This window comes from Odocoileus virginianus, chromosome 14 (genome assembly GCF_023699985.2).
Source record: "Odocoileus virginianus isolate 20LAN1187 ecotype Illinois chromosome 14, Ovbor_1.2, whole genome shotgun sequence".
NCBI classification, from domain to species: domain Eukaryota; kingdom Metazoa; phylum Chordata; class Mammalia; order Artiodactyla; family Cervidae; genus Odocoileus; species Odocoileus virginianus.
The window spans coordinates 57,464,792-57,484,323 of record NC_069687.1 but is presented as its reverse complement, the minus strand read 5'-3'; the positions used below and the strand labels follow the sequence as shown (position 1 = coordinate 57,484,323).

The 19,532-nt window shown below is 40.1% G+C and overlaps 1 long non-coding RNA gene across 1 annotated transcript in view; it reads right to left on the bottom strand.

Annotated features, from left to right (window-relative positions):
- Positions 1-19,532, bottom strand: part of LOC139038200 (uncharacterized) — a 77,669-nt gene that overhangs the window by 18,142 nt on the left and 39,995 nt on the right. Inside the window, exon 3 of the long non-coding RNA XR_011491126.1 lies at positions 9,775-9,854. This is a non-coding gene — a long non-coding RNA (uncharacterized lncRNA). The remainder of the gene's footprint in view (positions 1-9,774; positions 9,855-19,532) is intronic.

Genomic DNA, 19,532 nt, shown 5'->3' with positions numbered 1-19,532 from the left:
CTAGACCTTTAAGGAACCTCAGAGACCATCTGTATAATCTCTTTATTTAATAGATGAGGCAGCTGAGGGCCAGAAATATAAACTGACTGTCATAATTACCTCCTTCACCATGATAGACCATAGGAAGAGATGCTTACAAGTAACTGCTAGCATTTTCCGCTATAATGTGTGCCTACTTGTTCAGTTAAGCAAGAGGGAAAGGAAGAGAGACAAGATATTGAGAAGAGGGAGAGTAAAGGTAAAAGAGTTAGAAGATGGAGGGAGATTCACGAGGAGGAAAGTACAGAGTGCATAAGGAAAGGAAGGAACAAGATCGTCACTTCCAACAGCAGTGGAGTTCCATTAAATGCACATCATGTCAAGCTATCCTTTTCTTCTTTGATGAGGCTTATCATTCTAAAGGAATGTCTAGATGAATGACAGAATTTCATTGTCATTTGGGCATCTATGACAATAATCCAGATGAGAAATGTTAATGACATGAACTAGGGTGGCAGCCATAGACATGGTTCCAGAGGTTGGATTTGGGAGATATTTCAGAGAGACAGAGATATATATTATTGGATTGGATGTTGGGAGGAAGGGAATGGAAGGGTAAAGAAGGAGTTCAAAGCTTTTGATTCAAATAACTAGACAGATGGTGATAATCATCTATTGAGATGGGTAAGCCTTTGGACATGCTGTATTTGATTGCCCAGAAAAATTCTGAGTGTACAGTTGGCTATTTGAGTCAGGAACTCAGGAAAGAGTGAGGCTGAAGATATAAATTTTGGAGTTGTCAGTATAAAGATATTTCTGGGATTGGATGAGATCATCTAGAGATGGAGTGACTATAGAAAGGAGAAGAATGCTGAGTCTATAAATGCATCTTTTATAGGCTAGGAGAGGAAAAGGCTAGCACACGAGACTCAGGAGTAGTTGGTGTGGGAAGTGCTGAAGACATGGGTTACTCAAATTTTTAAAAAAATATTTATTTGGCTGTGCTGGGTCTTTAGTTGTGGCATGTAGGATCTTTGATCTTCCTTGTGGCATGTGAGATCTTTAGTTGCAGCATGTGAGATCTAGTTCCCTGACCAGGGTTCAAACCGAGGCCCCCTGCATTGGGAGTGTGGAGTCTTGGCCACTGGACCACTAGGGAAGACCCTGGGCTACTTGAGCTTTAGCTAGTAGTTTCATAAAATCATTTCTATGGGAAAAATGGAATATGGATGAATGTGGGCTAGAGAGAGGTACAGGTAGGTGGGTTAGAACTGTGTGTACCAAAGTAGTGTCAAGCAATGGATTAGTGGGAATTTGAAGATCTGTAGGAAGATCCCCTGGAGGAAGGCATGCTACCCACTCCAGTATTCTTGCCTGGAGAATCCCATGGATGGAGGAGCCTGGCAGGTTACAGTCCATGGGGTCACAAAGAAGTGACTTAGCACGCATGCTTGCAGGAGAGGACTTTAGTTCTTGTGCCTGTGTCATGAACCTGCTTGAAAAAAACCCTCTTAAGTAGAAAGAATTTGGGTCAGACTTGCAGTGATATGAAGATGAAGAGATGGTTACCAGATCAGATTGATTAGTAGGTTTTAAAAGACCTGGTGAACCATAGTAGATGTTCTATGTCTGTTGTGCTGAACCAAGCACGGGTTGAGGGGGGCCTGGCCTAGGATGGTGGTTTTGAGAGTGAAGGATTGGAATCTAGACACATTTGAAAAGAAAGTGGTGGCAGGATTTTATGACTTATATAAGTGACTGGTTATATGTGATGAGATCAAATTGCCAACATTGGTTGGATCATAGAAAAAGCAAGAGAATTCCAGAAAAACATCTACTTCTGCTTTATTGACTATGCTAAAGCCTTTGACTGTGTGGATCACAACAGACTGTGGAAAATTCTTTAAGAGGTGGGAATACCAGATCACCTGACCTGCCTCCTAAGAAACCTGTATATAGGTCAAGAAGCAACAGTTAAAACCAGACATGGAACAATGGACTGGTTCCAAATTGGGAGAGGAGACATCAAGGCTGTATATTGTCACCCTGCTTATTTAACTTATATGCAGAGTACATCATGTGAAATGCCGGGCTGGATGAAGCACAATCTGGAATCAAGATTGCCAGGAGAAATATCAATAATCTCAGATATGCAGATGATACTACCCTTATGGCAGAAAGTGAAGAGGAACTAAAGAGCCTCGATGAAAGTGAAAGAGTGAAAGAGCTGGCTTAAAACTCAACATTCAGAAAACTAAGATCATGGCATCTGGTCCCATCACTTCATGGCAAATAGACGGGGAAACAGTGGAAACACTGACAGACTTTATTTTCTTGGGCCCCAAAATCACTGCAGATGGTGACCACAGCCATGAAATTGAAAGACACTTGCTCCTTGGAAGAAAAGCTATGACCAACCTAGACAGCATGTTAAAAAGCAGAGACATTACTTTGCCGACAAAGGTCCATATAGTTTTTGCTATGGTTTTTCCAGTAGTCATGTATGGATGTGAGAGTTGGACCATAAAGAAAGCTGAACACTGAAGAATTGATGCTTTTGAACTGTGGTGTTGGAGAAGACTCTCTAGAGTCCCTTGGACTGCAAGGAGATCAAACAAGTTAATCCTAAAGGAAATCAGTCCTGAATATTCATTAAAAGGACTGATGCTGAAGCTGCAATACTTTGGCCACCTGATGCAAAGAGTTGACTCTTTAGAAAAGATCCTGATGCTGGGAAAGATTGAAGGCAGGAGGAGAAGAGGACAACAGAAGATGAGATGGTTGGATGGCATCACAGACTCGATGGACATGAATTTGAGCATGCTCTGGGAATTAGTGATGGACAGGGAAGCCTGGTGTGCTGCAGTCCATGGGGTCACAAAGAGTTGGACATGGCTGAGCGACTGAACTGATGGATTTGTGGTGAGGGAGAGGGAAGAGGCCCATCTGATTCAAGGGTGCAACATTAGATATGTTTTTACTGTAGGAAGGAAGAGTAATTAAAAAAAAACAACAACATTAGCTAGTAACTTATTCTTTATCAGAACCATCAGTAACTCATGGTTTGAATTTATATAGTTGTTTCGTATATGGAAGGGATGATAAAAATTTAGTAAAATTAATATTGATAGCAAATTGACTTTTCCATCCTTAAAAGATTACTAATTAACCAATTAATGTGTTTCTGTTTACATAAAGCTGAGAGCTGAAGCCTAATGGCATAATAAGATCAGTTCAGACATCACTTTTTGATGGTTTGCCAGTTGAATATTGATACGACTGCATTTATTTATGAGGTTGCTGATGATTTGAATTGCCCTGTGAGGGCTTGAGTTATTTTACAGAACCATTCTCTCCTGCTTAACTAAATGACATTACTCTTACCTCTGTGAAAGCACTGACTTCTGGCCAAGCAGGGATTTCTGTCCTACATTGAAGGTGCTCTTAGTGATGGGGCTTGCGAGCGTGCCATGCCTGAAAGGCCTGCAGCTTTCCCCACCCCTTAGAGACTTTGCTAGACTCTTGGATGGTGTCCAGGAAGTGGGAGGAGGTATGTTCAACTTTCTTAAGGGAAAAACGCTTTCAAACATTTATTTAAGCACTCATTTACATATAATCACTTTCCTCATCCTACTTTGAACTCAGGTATGTCCTTGAAGGGAATGAATATCATTGCTTTAAAAACTCTCAAATTTTGACTAGATAGTACTCCCTAAGAAATTAGTCCAAGTTCATAAGTTTTACTACATATGTTATTTCGTGCGCTTTATGCCTGATTTGCTGATGTAAGAACATCAGCCACTTAAACTGAGAGAAGAGTTTTTATCTCTTCTTGCCACGTTCTGAACATGATGACATATATTTAGATTAGTTTAATAAGTATTAGAATATTAGGAATTTAGAGCTGGAATAGAAATTAGATATTATCTCATCTACTTCCTTTTTCATATGGAGGAAAAGAGATCTAAAGAAGTGAGTTATTTGATCAAGTTCATATACTTAACATACAGAAAACAGTATAGAGCATCCTCAAAAAATTAAAAATAGAAATACCTATTTTAGAAATTAAAAATAGTACAACATGGTGATTATTACAACATGGTTAACAGTACTGTACTGTGTACTTGAAATTTGCTAGGAAAGTAATTCTTAACTGTTCTAGCCAAATGCATACACACACACAGTAACTATGTGAGATGATAGATGTATTAATTAACTTGATAGTGGTAGTCCTTCACAAGGTACATGTATATCAAATCATAACATTGCACACTTTAAGTATATACATTTTATTTGTCAACTATACCTCAATATAAAGCTTGAGAAAATAACCAAAAAGGCAAAACTACCTGTGAAGAAATATTAAATGTATATCTATCTAGAATGGAGAACAATCCAGTCCTGTTTACTGTATTTCAGCTCAATCACTCTGCATTTCCTTTCTTAATTTCTAATTGCTTCTTTAAAAATCCACCTATTCTTTTTTATTATTTTTATGTGTTTTCGTTGAACAGTTTTGTATTCATCCTCTTTAAAAAGTGGAGGTTATGCTGCATGGTCTTTCTCTCCCTTTTTTTTTTTTTGAAGAGCTCAATTTAAAGTCTTTGTGAAGCTGTCTATGAAATTAATTTCCCCGAGTGAATACTTGATTGTTGTTTGTGTTACTTTTCTTTCTTAGCAGCCATTTATTGTTTTGGAATTTTGCTTTACCAGCAATTTTAGAAGAGACATTTTTGTTCTTCATTTTTTTTTCCTCCCATTTTTCTCCATCTGCCTCTGTGTCCAGCATTTTGGCAGTCCCCTCCACTGCAACCATTCTTCACATCCTTCATCTGTAATCAGGCTTTTTTTTTTTTTTTTTTTTTTTAAATTTTTATTAGTTGGAGGCTAATTACTTTACATCATTACAGTAGTTTTTGTTATACATTGATATGAATTAGCCATGGATTTACATGTATTCCCCATCCCAGTCCCCCCTGTAATCAGGCTTTAAATTGCTCACTGGGGCTCCTTCCACATAGTGATGGTGGAGTACCAAGAGCCAGTCAAATGGTCAGTTAGCAGTATGGCTCAATTCTTATTGGTAAGGTAGTGGGTTTTAAAACTACATCGCATGCATTTGCCCTCAATAAGGTGAAAACTGAATCTTGGAGGGTGAAAAATCTTAGATATTATAGTGGCCCTTCAAAACTCAACCCTTATTCCTTAGCATGTAATTTTTCTCTTTAGGGAAAATTTAAATTAAAATTTTCCTGGGACTTCCCTGGCAGTCCAGCCAATAAGACTGTGCTTCCATTGCAGGGGCACAGGTTTGATCCTTGGTTGGGGAACTTAGATCCCACATGCTGCAAGGTGCTGCCCCCACCAAAAAAAAAAAACAAAAAACAAAAAAATATTTTTCATTAGGGGGTAATAATGAAAAATAAGTTGACAAACATGATTACAGCTCTAGGCAGAAGTCAGCTACGTTTTGTTGAGGCTCTTAGCCTTATTCCCCATCATCTATACAGCTATTTATTTATTTATTGAAGTATAGTTGATTTACAATGTTGTGTTAATTATTGATGTAGAACAGAGTGATTCAGCTATACGTTCATATATGTATATATCAATATATGCATTCTTATTAAGAATTCTTTTACATTATGGTTTATCATAGGTTGTTGCATATAGTTCTTTGTGCCATATAATAGGACCTTGTTGATTATCCATTCTGTATATAAAAGCTTACAACTGCTATTTCCCACTTCATCCCTCCCTCAAATCTTTTTCCCTTAGCAACCTCCAGTCTCTTCTCTATGTCTGATATTCTGTTTCTGTTTTATAGATACATTTGTGTATCTATACACAAATGTATATTTGTGTTCATTTGTGTCATATTTTAGATTCCACATTAAGTGATATCATATGGTATTTGTCTTTCTCTTTCTGACTCAATTAGTATGATTCCCCTCTAGTTACATTGATATTGCCGCAAATGGCATTATTTTATTCTTTTTTAAAATGGTTGTGTAGAATTTCTATGGGGCTTTTCAAACTCTTTGACTCCGGAAGAGCTGAGCTCCTGGTTAGCACAGACAGAGCTTCAGCCTGCCTCTCCACTTTGCTTATCTGTTCAGTGGAAATGTTTTCTTATTTTCAAAACTGAAACTTTTTTCTCTTTTTATATTTTATCACATATTACTATATATTAGGAGCATAAAGGGGCTAATTAGAGCATAAACTCTTTACATCATCTTGACTGGAAGTCAGTATTTGTTATTTTATTTACCAACTACTACTCTAAAGTCTTTATAACTTTTTCTTGTAACTTGTATACCTATATAGACTTAAAATATTTATATAGATGTAGGACAGAAACAGTCAGCTGATAGATGTCAATTACATTCACTCATCTATCTGTGCTTTACTTTCTAGGTTAGCATTTTTGAGGTTTCTGAAGAATGCAGATCCTTTTCAGCTAGTATCATCTTCTCTGGGAGGTTCTGGTCTTCCAAGGTCTCATTGTCCTGCAGCTGGAAATTGATGGTCGAATCCCTTTAGGGTATCATTCAGTGCATTCATAGTCTGCTCTCTGGTAACATTTGCAATCACTCTCCAAAAATGCTTCTCTTGTTATTTAAATCTGGATAGCTCTATGCATCAAGCGTTCATGTTTCATATGGCAGTATAGCCTAGTGGTATAAAGGGACAGACTGTTCAGTCTTGGGACCTCTGTTTCTATCCCTTGGATTTCATGTATTTGGTTTTTGGAAGAGGTGCTCTCAAACTTTAGTAAGATTTTCAGTGACTAACAAGACAATGGAGTTGGTTCTTTTGATAGAGAAAATTGTTCCACAGATTTTTTTTGTTGTTTTCACATATCCATAATCATCTAGAAAAACATTAGAAAATACAGACAAAGCAAAATGAAAGCAAAGTAATTCACAATTTTGTCACCTATTTTGGTGTGTATTCTTTTAGGTCCTCAGACGTACCTATATGCTTGTAAATAATATACTACTATAAAAGTGGTGATGTGGTTATCAGTCTGTGAGATGTGTGTATTTCTTGTTTGTTTTAAAAATTTATTTGGCTGTGTGGAGTCTTAGTTGCGGTATGTGAGCTCTTTGTTGTATTACGTGGAATCTTTTTCGATGCAGTGCACAGACTCTCTAGCTGTGGCATGTTGGGCTCAGTACTTTTGGCATGTGGGCTCTGGAGCACGTGGGCTTCAGTAGTTGTGGCACCTGGGCTCTCCACTTGTGGTGTGGGCTCAGTAGTTGTAATGCATGGGCTTAGGTGCTCCGCAGCATGTAGGATCTTAGTTCCCCAACCAGGGATCAAACCTGTGTCCTCTGCATTGCAAGGCAGATTCTTTACCACTGGGCCACCAGGAACGTCCCTATTTTTCTCATTGATTAATGCAAGGTGAATCTGTTTCTGGGTCAATAACTCTGGGCCTTTCTATCAATTAGCTATGTTTTTATTCTTTCTGTTCTGCTACTTCAAATGATACCTAAGTAAACACACTTATACATATGTTTTTGCTCATTTGTTAGTGTTGGAGGAGGTCATTGAGAGGATGTGACTACTGGTTGACCCCTGACCTGGAACCAGGCAGTTGGAGGCTCCTCTCCTGTCCCCTGTCTGCCCACCATTCCCATAGCTTCAGATTCAGCCTGGAGAGAGTAGATATTGTTGAGACCATCTAGACTGATACATGACTGAACTCTGATAGGGTGTCTTTATAAACTTTAAGATCCTGGCAGGTGGGTGTGGAAATCTACTTATCTTACAGCCCCCTACCAGACAAGCCTCTAAGCAGGCTCGTTTGCCCATTAAACCCGCCACCTGCCAATCTGGAGTGGTCTGCCTATGTCTTTGGTCTCTCCTTCCCCTCCGTGTATGAGGACCAGTTTGTGAACCAAGAGAAAAAATTTTAACAAACTTTCTAAAGGCCCTTTGATTATCTTCAGACAGAGAGAGAGAGCTGAGGGAAGGGCTGCTGTGACCACACCCCAGGAAATGCCAGGCAGGTAATAGGACCTGGTAACTGTGGGTAAGCGCCACTAAATGAACAAAGGGGCAGGCATTTTGTTAAGATGGAAGGGAAAACAAATAGCTCTGAAATCTGAGGAGACAACTGGGAAACACAACTTTGTGTCCCTAAAGAAGAGTTTTTAAAGCTTGAAAACCTGGAAGCATGTTTCATAGCAACAAGTCTTGCCCTTTTATTCAGTTTAGCCCTGAAACAAAATAAAATTTTATTTTTATGATTGAATGAGTTCAGAATACATTATGCCCACTCTTATGTCTGGAATCATCTTTATCTCCTTTTATTACATTAGCTCCAAATGAACTTTTCCAATTTTCCATTATGTACTTGGATAGTCTTTTTTTTTTTTACCCTCTGATTGAGGTCATGGAACAGGGTTGAAGTGAGGAGGTAAATACTTAAAAATTTAGAGCAACCAGTCAGCTAGGGAAGACAAGAAAATATAAAAATCTTCCTCTTGATCTCTTTCTCTATTAACAAAAATTTCCAATCTTTTCTTCCCAGTCCTCTCAAGTCACCTACTTATTCTCAAAAGGTTATTACAAGGTTATTAATTTTTTATTGATGTATAGTTTATTTATAAGGTATTAGTTTCACATGTACCACTAAGTGATTCAGCTATATATATATATATATATATATATATATATATGTATACACACACACACATACATATATATATATATATATAATTTTTCAGACTGTTCCATTATAAGTTATTATAAAATATTGAATATAGTTCTCTGGGTTATACAATAGGAACTTGTTTATCTATTTTATATATAGATGTGTATATGTTAATTGCAAACTCCTAATTTATCTTCCCCCATCCTCTGTGGTAACCTTAAGTTTGTTCTCTATGTCTGTGAGTCTATTTCTATCTTGTAAGTAAGTTCATTTATAACATTTTTAGATTCCACATATAAGTGATATATGATATTTTGTCTTTGGCAAACTTCACTTAGTATGACAATCTCTAGGCCCATCCATATTGCTGCAAATAGCATTATTTCATTCTTTTTTATGGCTGAATAATATTCCATTTTGTGTGTGTGTGCGTGTGTGTACGTGTGATATTTTCTTTATCTAGTCATCTATTGATGGATATTTAGGTTGCTTCCATGTCTTGGCTATTATAAATAGTGCTGTTATGAATATTATGAACACTGGGATGCATGTATCTTTTCAAGTTAGAGTTTTCTCCAGATATATGTCCAGGAGTGGGATTGCAGGATCATATGGCAACTCTGGTTTTAGTGTCTTAAGGAATCTCCATATTATTCTCCATAGTGGTTGTACCAATTTATATCCCAACCAACAGTGTAGGAGGGTTCCCTTTCCTCTACACATTTTCCAGCATTTATTAGGAAAGTTATTAATTTATTTATAGTTCCGAGCTATGAATTGAAATGTAGTGAAAGCTTCAACTTTCTGAAATGTCTGTTTTGAATCATCTGTTCAGAACACACAACCAGGAAGGTGGCCCATAAAGCTCAGAGCAGCCAATATAGGCAGCAGCAAATTGATGAACTAAGGTGTGAGCATTTTATTCATGGGTGAAGCCCTCAAACCCTACTCTTAGTAATGTACAGAAGCTAACAAATTTTGATCAGTAGCAATGGAGAAAAGGGAGAAAAGGGAGCTGGGAAGGCTGGAGGAAAGCAGAAACATTGAGCTCCTCAAATAAAAGAAACAGAAAAACTAAAAGCTCAGAAGAAAGAAGTGTGGCAACAATAAATCTACAAGCAGAGTGCTACCCAGTGCAACAGTCCCCATGGAGGCAGTCAGTGATGTGCATGAAGACGTGTCATCAAGAAGGTGTTCAGTTCAGTGTAATCTGTTTAAGAGAGCAGAGAGCAGAGACTATAATGAAGAATGATTTCCATTCAAAACCATGAGTGTCCTAAAAAGTTCTGAAGCTTAAAGGACTAGGACTTGCAATCATGTATCAGGTTTGGCTTTTCTTAAGGGATTCTGAGTGGCCGAAGTCTTACTAGGTCAGACTGGTTCTTCTCCTGGTTTACAGACCTTAAATCTGGTGAGATATGCAGATATGGGTCCCTGACAATGACATCTTTGGTTTGGATGGAAAGGAGAAAGGGGATGAGGTGGAGAGTAGGGAAAGCAGATGTGAAAAATGACTCCAATGCGAAAGGAGGTGTGGAGGTGCCTGGTACCGGGCTTGGAATGGGTTGAACGCATATGTGTGAAATGAAGGGAGATTCTTTTTAAGACAGACATTCATCCAGTGCTTTGGCCGTCATACCGGGAGTGTGATGGAGGGTGGCTGAGGATGGAGGGGGAAACGGTGGCCTGGGGAGTTGGGCAGGACCAGGTTCTAAGCTAAGAGTCTCTGAAGTGGAACCTGTTCATAGGAGCCCCCGCTGCCCTGGTAAGGGAGGTTTCGTGTGGCATTTTGAGCCTAGAGGTTCTTCCTGCAGGCGGGGAGACTGGCTGCATATGGAGAAGACTGACCATGCCTGAGTGGCCTGCCGCTGCCCGTGTAGGGCCGGACTGGCACCTTAGCAGCCGGGTCAGACGCTCCTTGTCTTGCCTGCCCTCCTGGGCCACCGTGACTGAGTAGCTAGCGAAGCACTAGGCGCCTTGAGGTTTTTATTTTGATAAACCAAGTTCTCATTTCGCTTAAAAAGAAAAGCTGAACTATTTAAGTTATTGATGTAGATAGGTTTCTTTTTTTCTTGAATCATCCATGGAGAACCATTTCATAATAATTCACTGAATATAAGATAAACTTCGGCTTAGTTTTTTTTTTTAAATAAAGAGATTTTTAGAGTTTTAAAAGATATAAATTCCACTAAAATTTCAACTATTTGTTGACAAGGTATCATTCCTTCTAAAATCTTTGCTATGAAAACTGCATAAAGATCATATAATCATTTATTGTATAATTTAGTACCATTGTTATTCATTTATAAAGCACTTCTTTATTGGAAAATTTTTAACGATTTATAAGAGCCTTGTGAGGAAACCGATACTACTCCTATATTAGAGATAAGAATGAAGCTCACCAGACTGAAATGAGAGGCCCCTAGGATTACCAGAAAAGGTAATGTTCTGAAAGAAAAGATAAAAGTTCTCTGTAGTTTCCTCTCCTTATCTAGAGATTTAAAAAGTTGACATTTTGGTGAACCTTCTCTAAGGTTTTTTCTTTGCTGTAAATGTAAACTGTTATCATCATATTTGGTCAGTATTTTCTTATATTAGTCAATCGTCTCTGAAAACATGATTTTTTTTTTGTTTTTTGTTTTCCATTTATTTTTATTAGTTGGAGGCTAATTACCTTACAACTTTGCAGTGGTTCTTGTCATACATTGAAATGAATTAGCCATGGATTTACATTCATTCCCCATCCAGGTCCCCCCTCCCACCTCCCTCTCCACCCGATCCCTCTGGGTCTTCCCAGTGCACCAGGCCCGAGCACTTGTCTCATGCATCCAACCTGGGCTGGTGATCTGTTTCACCCTAGATAATATACATGATTTGATGCTGTTCTCTTGAAACATCCCACCCTTGCCTTCTCCCACAGAGTCCAAAAGTCTGTTCTATACATCTGAGTCTCTTTTTCTGTTTTGCATATAGGGTTATCGTTACCATCTTTCTAAATTCCATGTATATGTGTTAGTATACTGTAATGGTCTTTATCTTTCTGGCTTACTTCACTCTGTAAAATGGGCTCCAGTTTCATCCATCTCATTAGAACTGATTCAAATGAATTCTTTTTAATGGCTGAGTAATATTCCATGGTGTATATGTACCACAGCTTCCTCATCCATTCGTCTGCTGATGGGCATCTAGGCTGCTTCCATGTCCTGGCTATGATAAACAGTGCTGTGATGAACATTGGGGTGCACGTGTCTCTTTCAGATCTGGTTTCCTCAGTGTGTATGCCCAGAAGTGGGATTGCTGGGTCATATGGCAGTTCTATTTCCAGCTTTTTAAGAAATCTCCACACTGTTTTCCATAGTGGCTATACTAATTTGCATTCCCACCAACAGTGTAAGAGGGTTCCCTTTTCTCCACACCCTCTCCAGCATTTATTGCTTGTAGACTTTTGGATAGCAGCCATCCTGACTGGCATGTAATGGTACCTCATTGTGGTTTTGATTTGCATTTCTCTGATAATGAGTGATGTTGAGCATCTTTTCATGTGTTTTTTTGCCATCTGTATGTCTTCCTTGGAGAAATGTCTGTTTAGTTCTTTGGCCCATTTTTTGATTGGGTCATTTATTTTTCTGGAGTTGAGCTGGAGGAGTTGCTTGTATATTTTTGAGATTAATCCTTTGTCTGTTGCTTTGTTTGCTATTATTTTCTCCCAATCTGAGGGCTGTCTTTTCACCTTGCTTATAGTGAAAACATGATTTTTAAGAGTTGTGTAACATCCCCTCATGCAGTGCCCCACAGTTTACGTGACTTCTTCCCTGTGGGATATTCGGGTTGCTTCCTGTTTGTTCTCATAGAGGATGTTGTGAGAAACATGTTTGTCACAACATATTGTGAGAAACATATTTTAGTCCATGTATTTTACAGGCAGGGAGCAGATATTTTCTAGAAAAACCTAGAGACTATCAAGCTACTGTCAACAAGCCTGGAATGTACAAAAAACTCTTCTAGGCCTGGGGGTACAAAGATGGAAAAGGCATACTCTGTAAATAAATAATTTGATTAACATTTCGAGTTTATGTGAGTATATATGAAAGATAATAATATCAAGCAATAATCAAACCCAGAGGTATGGAATGAGCAGCTGCACGTGCTGTCATGCTGTGTAGAGAGCTGATTCTAAAAAATATCGATTGCTTTGTTTGAGTTTGCAAGAGCTTGGACCAATGAGGATGTAGAAGTTGAGCTGGGCCCCGTAGGACAGTTTAGTATGGTGTGGATTTATAATAAAATAGATCTGGCTTCAGCTCTTAGTTCTGCTAATTCCTAGCAATATAAACTTGGACGAGTTACTTGCCCTCTTATGACCCCAGTTTTCTCATCTGCAAAATGGGAAGAATAATTGTATCACTGTCACTGAGGATTAAATGAAATAATGACCACGAAGGACTTTCTAATGTTATTATTACAAATGGAAACTTCAGAAAATTGACTGGAATTTTTATTTCATTTTACAGTTACAGTTTACCTCATAGAAAAGTATCTTGCCCCCCAGTGTTTGAAACATTACAGCAGCAAGGAGTTGGGAGACAGCCGTAGAAAGTTTCAGAACTGTTGTGTTCTAAAGTGGTGGCAGACCCAGAGAGGAATGAAGAGTGCACGTCAAACACTGTATCTCATTCTCCTTTTGAAATGGTCTTTCATCTAGAATATTTGCAGGTCAGAGCTCCAGGGACACTAAATGTCTTGTTGGCAGCCCCAAATGTTGGTCTCATAGTGGTTCTGTGTCCTCCAGGGCTGATGAGGAAATGTGCTTATACTCATCCTTAGAGGGTGCCTGCTCTCCTAGGTAGATGGAAGATTGTGCCTCTTTCTAGTCAGAAATCAAATTACAGGAGATTCTTTATTCACTGGGTAAGCAGAGAGGCTGGAAGCATAAGTAGAATGGAAAAACAATCTTTCCTTCTTGAGGTCTGGAGGAAGAGAACATCTTTGTCGTGAGGGCGACTCAATGGAAGACTGAATTGGACAGCGTGGAGCATATTTAGGAGCAAGTGGGTTGGATGAGATAGAAATATAAGTCCCCATATTTCATTTGGGAAAGGTGTGTGCCTAGAGAGGAGGTCCTGTGAATGGGCAAGGGAGAGCAGGCCTGCGAGGTCCAGGGATCCTTGGGCTGGGGTGTCACAGGGCCAGCACTGGGGGCTGTGTCAGAGAGAACGCTGGAGCCAGAGGAAGCCATCGCTATGTGTATGAGTGTGGAAGTATGTGTGAAAATGTTTACCAGTGTGTGGGAATATATGTTTACGAGTGTATTGAGAATGGAAGATTCTATGTACAGGAGTGTGTGAGAATATTTGAACATATGTGACTCCGAGGATACGAGTGTATGTTTGTGTGTGTGACTGTGGATGAGAAGGGGTGAGTGTGTGTGTGTGTAAGGGCGTGTGTGTTGGTCCAGTCAAAAGCTCATGTTGAGACCACTAGTAAAGGGCTTCTCCAGACTTTTACTTGGGGCCCCCGAGGTTTTAACGTACAACCCTCTCTGCTGCCAGTTTTGCTGTGTTGGAGAACTTTTCTCCCGGGCAGCTGAGTAGCTGTGTTAAGTGTGGAAACTCTGGTATCAGCCTTGCTGGAGCCTTTTCTGTGCAAACTTGGGAAAGTAACTTAACGTCTCTGTTGCTTAGTTTCCTCTTCTCTAGAATGTGGATGCAAGACTGCAGAGTGACTGGGAGGGTTAAATAAATAAGTTAATACTTGTAACATGTTTAACACAGTGCATGGCACATAAGAAGTGTTAAAGATAAACTAGTATTAAAATGTTGAGTAAAGGAAATCTGCATGCCCATTCAGGTTGTCGTTTGAAAAACCATCCACTTAATGTTCTGACTAGTTAAAAGGTTTATTCACATCAGAGGTCAAAATATGTAACAAAGTGAAAGTTTCTCCTCACCCCTGTCCACCATTCCTATAAAGTGTAACCACTGTTACTAGTTTCTTGTTCAAACTTCCAGAAATATTTTACTTTCTGCATGTAGAAGCAAATATAAATCTATTTTTAGTTTTACACAAATGGTAGTGTATTATATATATGGTTTCCGTATTTTGCTTTTTTTGTTTTTGATTTTTTAAAACTTTTTATTTTATACTGGAGTGTAGCCAGTTAACAGTGTTGTGATAGCTTCGGGTGGACCGCCAAGGGACCCAGCCATACATATACATGTATCCTTTCTCCAGACTCCCTACATACCCAGGCTGCGGCATATCCTTGAGCAGAGTTCCACGTGCTATACCGTAGGCCCTTGTTGGTTATCCATATGCATTTTGCTTTTCCTCTTAAACTAAAAGATTTGGAACTCTTTCCATACAGGGATAGAATAAGCTTTCTCACTTTTCTTGAGCCGCATAATATTCCATTGTTTAAATGTGCAGTAACTTATTTTCTCATCTGCTCTTGATGGATATTTGGGTTATTTGCAATCACTTTCAAACTGTCTGATGGGATACCTTTACAGCCGAAATACTGGGTGGAGCCCTGTCTCTACGTGAAATACTTCTAGAAGATTATCCATGTATTAGGGAGGAGAGAAAGTTCTTGCACCTCTTTTTAGCCCCTCTGTTTGCTGTAGTAAACTGTAACTAGGCCAGCTGAGAGGATTTCAGGGGCTCGGGGTTTTGTAACATCAACCTTCATCAGTTCTTACCCACATCTGTACCTAGCAAGGATGAAAACAGCCATTTGAAAATAACTGACACAGAAGCGTGTTGTTTAGCCTCCATATGTTTGAATTTTTAATAATTTTCTTTCCTGTAATTGAGATCTAATCTTACTGCACTGTGGTCAGAAAAGATGACTGGAATGATTTCAGTTTTTTTGAATTTATCAAGACTAGATTTATGGCCCAGGATGTGATCTATTCTGGAGAAGGTTCCGTGTGCACTTGAGAAAAAGGTGAAGTTGATTGTTTTGGGGGTGAAACGTCCTATAGATGTCAATTAGGTCTAACTGGTCCATTGTGTCCTTTAAAGTTTGTGTTTCCTTGTTCATTTTCTGTTTAGTTGATCTATCCATAGTTGTGAGTGAGGTATTAAAGTCTCCTACTATTATTGTGTTACTATGAATTTCCTCTTTCATACTCGTTAGTGTTTGCCTTACATATTGCGGTGCTCCTATGTTGGGTGCATATATATTTATAATTGTTATATCTTCTTCTTGGATTGATCCTTTGATCATTATGTAGTGTCCATCTTTGTCTCTTTTCACAGCCTTTATTTGAAAGTCTATTTTATCTGATATGAGTATTGCGACTCCTGCTTTCTTTTGGTCTCTGTTTGCGTGGAATATTTTACAGAACTAGAACAAATAATTTCACAATTTGTATGGAAATACAAAAAACCTCGAATAGCCAAAGTAACCTTGAGAAAGAAGAATGGAACTGGAGGAATCAACCTGCCTGACTTCAGACTCTACTACAAAGCCACAGTCATCAAGACAGTTTGGTACTGGCACAAAGACAGAAATATAGATCAATGGAACAGAAGAGAAAGCCCAGAGATAAATCCACGAACCTATGGTCACCTTATCTTCGACAAAGGAGGCAAGGATATACAATGGAAAAAAGACAACCTCTTTAACAAGTGGTGCTGGGAAAACTGGTCAACCACCTGTAAAAGAATGAAACTAGAACACTTTCTAACACCATACACAAAAATAAACTCAAAATGGATTAAAGATCTAAATGTAAGACCAGAAACTAGAAAACTCCTAGAGGAGAACATAGGCAAAACACTCTCCGACATAAATCACAGCAGGATCCTCTATGACCCACATCCCAGAATTTTAGAAACAAAAGCAAAAATAAACAAATGGGACCTAATGAAACTTAAAAGCTTTTGCACAACAAAGGAAACTATAAGCAAGGTGAAAAGACAGCCCTCAGATTGGGAGAAAATAATAGCAAAAGAAGCAACAGACAAAGGATTAATCTCAAAAATATACAAGCAACTCCTCCAGCTCAACTCCAGAAAAATAAATGACCCAATCAAAAAATGGGCCAAAGAACTAAACAGACATTTCTCCAAGGAAGACATACAGATGGCAAAAAAACACATGAAAAGATGCTCAACATCACTCATTATCAGAGAAATGCAAATCAAAACCACAATGAGGTACCATTACACGCCAGTCAGGATGGCTGCTATCCAAAAGTCTACAAGCAATAAATGCTGGAGAGGGTGTGGAGAAAAGGGAACCCTCTTACACTGTTGGTGGGAATGCAAATTAGTACAGCCACTATGGAGAACAGTGTGGAGATTTCTTAAAAAGCTGGAAATAGAACTGCCATATGACCCAGCAATCCCACTTCTGGGCATACACACCAAGGAAACCAGATCTGAAAGAGACACGTGCACCCCAATGTTCATCGCAGCACTGTTTATCATAACCAGGACATGGAAGCAACCTAGATGCCCATCAGCAGACGAATGGATGAGGAAGCTGTGGTACATATACACCATGGAATATTACTCAGCCATTAAAAAGAATTCATTTGAATCAGTTCTAATGAGATGGATGAAACTGGAGCCCATTATACAGAGCGAAGTAAGCCAGAAAGATAAAGACCATTACAGTATACTAACACATATATATGGAATTTAGAAAGATGGTAACGATAACCGTATATGCAAAACAGAAAAAGAGACTCAGATGTATAGAACAGACTTGTGGACTCTGTGGGAGAAGGCGAGGGTGGGATGTTTCGAGAGAACAGCATCAAAACATGTATATTATCTAGGGTGAAACAGACCACCAGCCCAGGTTGGATGCATGAGAGAAGTGCTCGGGCCTGGTGCACTGGGAAGACCCAGAGGGATCGGGTGGAGAGGGAGGTGGGAGGGGGGACCGGGATGGGGAATACATGTAAATCCATGGCTAATTCATTTCAATGTATGACAAAAACCACTGCAATGTTGTAAAGTAATTAGCCTCCAACTAATAAAAATAAATGGAAAAAAAAAAAAAAGAAAATAACTGACACGTTCTGCTACCCTAAAAGGAGGCACCAGCCCCTAACGTCGTCTAACACAGATGCCCTTCCCCAGCAGCATGCTAATTCGCCAGTAGAGGGCGCTCTCCTTTAGCGAAAAATAAATGTCTGCGGGAAAGATTTTAAGCACAATTAATACCCAGACACAGTGTGGTGTTTCTCTGCTCTGTAGTTGGATGGTGTGTCTACCCCTGAATATTTAGGGATTAACTGAATCTGCCTTTGTCAGTTTTCAGGGTGTGTTTATGAGTGAAGAGCTGTGGGGAGGAAGCGGGTTCCCAAGGGGATTTAGGGGAAGGCCTGTGATCTGACCCAGACTAGGGGATTATAGCTTTTTCCTGCTTTAGGATGTGAGGCAGCCCGGTCTTGTTCTGTATTTCAAGGTTAGAAACCCCTCACTGCTATGTTGGGGTCTCTGGACCATGCCTGTGAGACCTGTTAACAGGGCATGTAACCCCTGGGTATCAAGCCCTGTTTGTGTAACCCCTGGTGTTGGTTCTTGGAGGCTGGGGCTCCCATCAGGCAGGTGAGTGTCCACCTGGGCACTTCAGAGGGGACCAGGAGGAGAGCCGGTGTTCAGGAGCAGCTCCTGTGGTAGGTGGGGCCTAGTTAGGCCCCGAGGCCCTGTTTCCCTTCATTCCCACCTGATGGTCATTATGCAGGGAACCAAGGCTCAAGAGGGTGAGGTGTGCTTCCCAGAGTCACACAGCTAGGAACGGCCACGCAGGAGCTAGCAAGTTCCCTGGCTAGGAGTGCACGGCTGGCCCAACGTGACACAGAATCCAAGCTTTGTTTTCCACCGGGACAGCCTCCTGCCTGCCTGCAGGAACAGCTTCACTCTGGTTTGAGGAGGTTGAGATTCCTGACCCAGCTTCGGTGAGGAAGGTTCCCCCTATTTCTAACCTCTGGCCCCATTTGCAAATCAACTCAAATCACTTTTCTTCTTCAGATCAAGGTAGAATGATGGCTATGAATTCCTCTTTCTTTTCTGTAGGCACACCTAGGCTAATAGTGAACCAGCTCCAAGACACATGAGGTTTGAGAAACTGACCGCTAGAACTTGATTACGGAGAAACCGGCTCTTCTCAGCCCCAGGTCTTGAGGCACAGATGTCCCCACGGCTGTGTTCCTGTCCTCTGGGCACAGGTTTTCCAGCTGGAGGGAGTGGGGCAACCTCAGCCTAATGGGCTTTTTCTAGGCCAAACTGGGTGCCTCAGTCTTGTTTTGTTTAAGAAAAGTTAGTGGCATAGGATGAAAAAAAAATGGAGGCAAGCTGTTCAGATGCCAGTCAGGTGAATACCCCAGGGGCTCTTCGTAGCATTCCCTGTAATTTTGCACAAGAATGGAGCAGACGGAGGCTTCCTAGGTGGCACTAGTGGTAAAGAACCTGCCTGCCAATTCAGGAGATGTAAGAGACGTGGGTTCGATCCCTGGGTTGGGAAGATCCCCTGGATAAGCGCATGGCAACCCACTCCATATTCTTGTCTGGAGAATCCCATGGACAAAGAAGCCTGGCGGGCTACAGTCTATGGGGTTGCACAGAGTCAGACATGACTGAAGAGACTGGGTACCAAGCACGCCCCAGGAGCTGATGCATGGCCGCTGGTCAGGTGTGGCCGGCTTAGATAGCCTTCCCCTGCCTCCACACTTTAAACTCAAGCATACGCATTACATGGCTTTTACACTCAGCCGTGTTAGACTGCCTTACAGGCTTTTGAGAAACTACCTTCTGCATTGATTCCCTCATTTGCATTCACAATGCTGCACACCTGTCAAGCACGTGCCAACAATGTTCCTATGTCCGCAGCTCCCTAGAATTAGTGAAATCACGTGGAAGTTTCTAACTG